Raw genomic sequence first — 6,126 nt, 5'->3', positions numbered from 1 at the left:
GGGGTGGGCCATGTTTGTAAGTGAAGAAGGGCAAGCAAAAGTGTGGTGGAAGCCTGATGTGAATGCGCACCAAGTGAATACTGAGTTGGGCAATCAAAATAAAGTACAAAGGTGTTTGTAGAAGGAGCTACATGAGGTCAACAGTAAAACCCACATGTCCGGGGGAAGGTGTTCAGAGATGACCAAAGTAACAATCACCATAATGGGGCAGCAGCTGGGGTCAATGGCGAGCAAAGGAGCATCCCGTAGGTCGCACGGTGCTGGACCAAGGTGGAAGGTAATGAGACGTCAGATGTAATGTATTGGCGGATGGGGTTTAATATTCACAAGGAAGCAGCCAGGATAGGGGGAAGCAATTGGTTGCATTGACTTCGATTGGGTAAATATGCTTAATAATGGAATGTAAACCCCTACCAACTGAGCATCTTTACTTCTAACAAGAGACCCTCCACTGTTATCTCTGCAGCCAGATCCACTCTCTGATCTTCCCATCTTAACAGTGTCCGGTAGAGGCCAGAGGGAAGTAGATAGGCCATATGTCTGCTGAGATTTGGGGCTGAAAGAAGCAGCAACAGTGTAGCGAACAATCATACCTGCTAGTGAATCATCTAGCTTTGAGGTATTGGTGTACAGCCATGAAAAATGCTATCATTTGCAAATACTCTGCGGAGTCTGCTGCAGAGTCTTTTGGGCAGTGTTGGGCAGAGACTCTGCAGCGTTTACTCCAGTATCCAGTCAGGGTGGACATACCCTTTGTCCTCTTTCTAGCTCTATTCTGCGAGGACTTAAATTACCCAGCAAGCCGCGGAGCGGCCGCGGAGTCTGCTGCAGAGTCTTTTGGTCTTTGGGCTCTGCGGGCTCCGCGGCGCCTGCCTACCATCTCTGAAAGATCCTCTGGACTGCTCTCTAAGCCGAGGTAACCTGTACTAAACCCACACCTTCACCCTACCCACTTGTCTGTTCACACAAGTAAGAAACCCCCCCTTGCTCTCACTTTCGCCAGCTCCCTAATCTTTCCCTTGGCAGTTTCGCCATCCTTCTTGAAATCCTTTGCTGTCGCCACTCAGTCCGTCTTCTGCGTCTTTCCAGCTTCCACCTCCGTCCCCGTCCTCGCTCTCCTGTTTCCCCCCCCCCCGGCACCCGCTGGGACCTTCGCCCCTCCCCCTTCCCCCCCTCTCCCCCCCCCTCGGCCCGCCCGCCCGATTGCCACCTACACCTTCTGTTGACACACGTTCCTTTGTAGCACCGCTGCACGAACCAAGCCTCTGCTGTACTTATCGCAGTCTCCCAAGCCTTCTGAGACTCCGCTTATACAGCCACATAGCGATTCTACTGAAGTTGGAACCAGGTTGCCTCGCCGTTGCCCAAACTCCTTCTCCACTGGTTGGCGACGAAAACTTCTTCTCAGCTTCCCTGTTTACCCAATAGCTCAGCGAATCTGAGAATTAGCAGTCCCATACATCCCCCACTGCTACCGACGTCACTGAGTTCAGGTTATCTAGGATACCTGATGCAAGCGAAACTTCAAGAGCACCCCTAAGTACTCTATAGTCTCTTCTGGCAGAATTCACAGCGTGAGGCTTGAAAGACCTCTACCTCTTTTTGCCCTCTTCTGGCAACCAATCCTCATCCATACTCTTACTAACGGAGCTCCCCTTCCGGAATTTTCAACCTTTTACCCCACAAGAGACTGATAGTGTCAGTCCCTCAGATCTTGTGGTAAACAACACTACTAAACAACGGAGACGCCATCTCGGGATCCTCAACCTCTCACTCCGCAAGAGACCGTATGGGCTAGACCCTTGGATCTTGTGGCGAATAACACTACCAACTAACAAAGGCGCCATCCCGAGACTCACAGTCAATCGCTCCACAAGAGACCGAAAGGGCCTGACCCTTGGATCTTGTGGCGAACAACACTAGCCGGAAGTAATCATAACTACCAAGAGCTTGCAAGAATACTCCCAATACGATTGCAATCGCCAGCTTCAATTACCCCCACTGGAGACCGAAAGGGCTTGTCCCTTGGATCCAGTGGATACTAGCTTTACGTCAACCACCTCATCCACAAGAGACCAGAAGAGCTTTGACTCCTGAATCCTGTGGCTGGCTCCAACATCAACGGAGCTCATCTTCCCCTGGAAGCAGCAAGTACCGCTGAGAGACTGATAGACTACTATCCCGCGGTAGTCAAAAGGAGACCGAAAGGACTAGTCCCCTGGACCCTCTACCCAGTTGCATCATCAACGGAGACAAAACCTCTCTGGAAGAACTCCTAACTCGGGAGACCAGAAAGGCAAACTCCCTGCATTCCAACTGTGCAAGCCTGATCTAACTGTCCTCCTTCAAACCTTTCACTTACAGGAGACCGAAAGGAGTGTTCCTTGGATCCTGCATTGTCCCTTCAACCTTAAATTAACATTTCACAGGCATCCCGCGAAGACAACTGTATCATTCACCCAGAACCAGGCAGTATATTTCTTACGTCCTGCTAGCAACTCTGCTACGCCCAAAACAAAATTTCATTCCTCTCGCGGGTGACTTACTTAAAGAAGAAATGGCGTCAACTAGACCTAAGCAACAACCAGCTGTGCGGCCAAAAACAAGACTAAGAACCAAATTAAGCACAGCAGCCTTGTCTGTCCTCGACGTATCACAGCTGACGCTAGAACAATCACTTTTGAGAGTTCAGCCAGCAAAACTCATACGGAACCATCAGATACAGAACGCCACTCACGATACTGAACATCACCCTATTGAAGATGACCTGTTCGAAGCAGAAACTGCTACAACAACCCAAACAAACGCTTACCCAACCCCTCAAGCACAAACCAACCCAAAAGCACATCTTCATCACAGCGCGCTGACACCAGAATATTCTACTCACGACTCTGACAACAATTATGATGAAGTGTCAAGCGCGGCTCAAGCAGAAACCGTCCCAATCAAACCCCCAAAGGAAACTTACTTAACTGAACCTAATATCTCTGACGAACCAGCCCTGTCAGAGCCCACCTATAACACATCACACTACCCAGGATCGATAAATATGCCTGAAACTTCAGTAAATGAAAACATAGCGCCTGAAAAAAAAACGCCTGACAGTGCAGAAAATGGCAAAAAAACGCTAAGAACGAACATCATTCCGCCCATAGAAAACACAAATCAAACCGATAAAGAACATTTCGATGAAAAAGAACTAAAAAAAAAACGCGTTGAGCAGATAAACGAAACACATGATCCTTTGAACATGAGCTTAAGACGAGGCCAATCTGAGGAACTAAATAAATCACCTCAAGCGTCAACTGGCGACCGACACCATGAACTGTCTATGGCTCCCCAACGACAGACGCACAACAAAGAACCACACACACTTACCATGAACGCTGCCTCTAATCATCAGCCCACCATAGAATATATGCAAGCTTCCGATGATAAAAAGAAAAGCCAAGAGGCTCCAAGTTCCACAACAAAAGGACAACAAGCAAACAAAGTCACTCAATATACGCTTCAAGGAAACGAATACACAAGAGAGCCCAATCCAATAACAGATGATGCACAGGCTATTACCACAGTCCACTCAGATCTAACCCCCATTGGAATTGGACCACATGAACCTCTCAACGGAAGTGGACCTCACGAACCTTTTAACTTGCAACTAGATGAACAACGGATTTCTACAACATCACGCAACTCACAAACAAATGCAACTCAACAACCGAAAAAGGAGAAAGCAAGACTAGCTAAGCTTGCATGGCTGCAAACTCACAATTCAAGCAAATATCCACAAGAGTCTGAAAACACCAACAAACAAACTATAACCAAGGCAAAAAGATTATCAATGGATATAACAGAAATCGAATCCATCATGCAAAATCTCGACAAACGAAAAGAAATATTCGGCACAACAATAGGAACCCATAACTCGCAGCTGACCTCAACGCCTTGTCTATTACAAGAACTTGGAAACAGAATAATTAAAAAAGAACACGAGAAGCTCCAACTAGGAAACCAGAAATTTCCCAACCAATTTAACTATGATACAGATGAATCATTTTACACGCCTGACACTTTCAACAGAAATGAGCAGCCAAAACAGGCAGCAGATGTTTCAGAAACCAAACCTCCAATCCCACCACCTGAGCATAACGAACAGGATGAAAACATCATCCCCAGGATTCCAACCACGATGCTCGACCTGCAAAATACGTTGATTGCAGTGCTTTCGCAAACAATGATACCTTTCATTAAGATCCAAGAATCAATGAAGGATAACATAAAGGACCAAGCAACTCTGTTAGCCATGATTCATTCAAAGCAGATTTACATCGAGAATTTCATTAATACAATAGAAGTCCGACTGAACTCAGAAGCGGAGCAATCAAATCGCTGGCAACAACGACTAGCAGAAATGGCTCGAAGCGATCGACAGGAAAAAACAAACTTAAACTCTGAACTACTAACCCTTCTTAAAGCACAGCGAGAACAACAACAAAACCAACTGGTGGACATAAGAAACAACCAAACACTAGTTCAACAATCAAATGAAAACCTCAGACAAAGTACGGCACAATTACAAAAACCTGCTGTAAACACTAATCATCAGAGTACCGCGTCTGTTGCAACTCTACACCCAGAGACACAAGGCGACGGTCATCAAAAAGAGAATAAAACCGAACAATACAAGATCTTCTCGAAAGAAAAAGAAATCAATGCTGTAAAATCAACACAACCAAAAGCTATCAAAAAACGACAAACAGGCTCTAGAGCATTTCTCAGAGCAATCAGACCCACTGAACTAATCCCACAACCAAGAACAGTGGACCTGTTAGAAAAAACCCAGTCAAGAACTACTGAGAAGAAATCAGCAGGTACGATCAATGTTACTGCTAAGCAGTTACAGAACGGAACACCACCCTTACGTCCTCAATTCACACCAGACTCCGCTTCGCAAGAGGATGACCTACTAAACTGCACAACTCACGAAGATCATGTACCAAACGATACGCCTCCAGATATACAACATGCAACATCCTCAAGTTACATAATAATCGATGAATATAATAGTAACCGAGACCAGCAGACAAGACTACCATATGAAGATATCTCAGAAAGTTCACTACAGGAAAATTCAATCACATCGTCTGTCAGCGATGGCTCCTTATCAGTGGAATACTATGATCAAGTCATGGATAATTCTCTCACCTCACACACAGCAACCATATCTGACTGCAATCTGCCTACGTTTATAAACCCACTGCAACAAAGTCAAATCTATGAAATCCATATTGAAAACCGAATAAACAGAAAAGAACCCCTTATACTGAACAGAACAAACACTCTCCGCCTGCTAGGAGCGATACCTCAACTACAACATATAACAACAACTGAGATCGACTTAATCAGCTTTAAAGATCATAAGTACCTAGACAAAATTGTCGCTGAAATCTCGAATCAGGATGACCAGGAACTGATTGCATCAAAAAGCGCCCAATTCCTCAACCTTGGATTCAAGTGCTGGGCCACCACAACAACAAAGAATCACTCGGCGAGAAACCAAAGGCCCGCTCGCACAAATAATCATCACGCTAATAACGAAAAAACGATCAGAGATAAAAGAGCAGAACAATGGAATAATCAGGACCGACCCTTTAAAAGGATATACGATCTAGAGCTTTCAACTACAGAAACCATCTCTTCAAGAAGCTCAGTTTACTCATATTCATAACAATTAAACAACACAAATTTTACATGGTCACTTTGTTCATGGAACTCAAGAGGGAATCTTCACTTATACACCCAGCCATCAACTGACCTTGAGAACTTTCAAATTATATGCCTACAAGAGACCTGGATCACTGATACACCAGCATGCGACGGTTTCCTTGCATTTCTAAATCCTGCCATCAAAAAAAAACAGGGAAGGCCAGCATCAGGTCTCCTTACCCTAATCAAAATAAATCCCTATTGGAGGGTACTGACCACCGAAAACATAAACCCTTGGATTCAGATGACCATAATAACAATAAAGACCCATCAAGACCAAAAAGAAAACGATGAAACAAAAATTGCCATACTGAATCTTTACTGGAACCCTGCAGCCATCACAACTAACGAATTCATTGA

Source organism: Ambystoma mexicanum, chromosome 5p, assembly GCF_040938575.1.
Source record: "Ambystoma mexicanum isolate Mex_15411 chromosome 5p, UKY_AmexF1_1, whole genome shotgun sequence".
NCBI lineage: Eukaryota > Metazoa > Chordata > Amphibia > Caudata > Ambystomatidae > Ambystoma > Ambystoma mexicanum.
The sequence above is the reverse complement of the archived record's forward strand: the minus strand, read 5'-3'. Positions refer to the sequence as shown.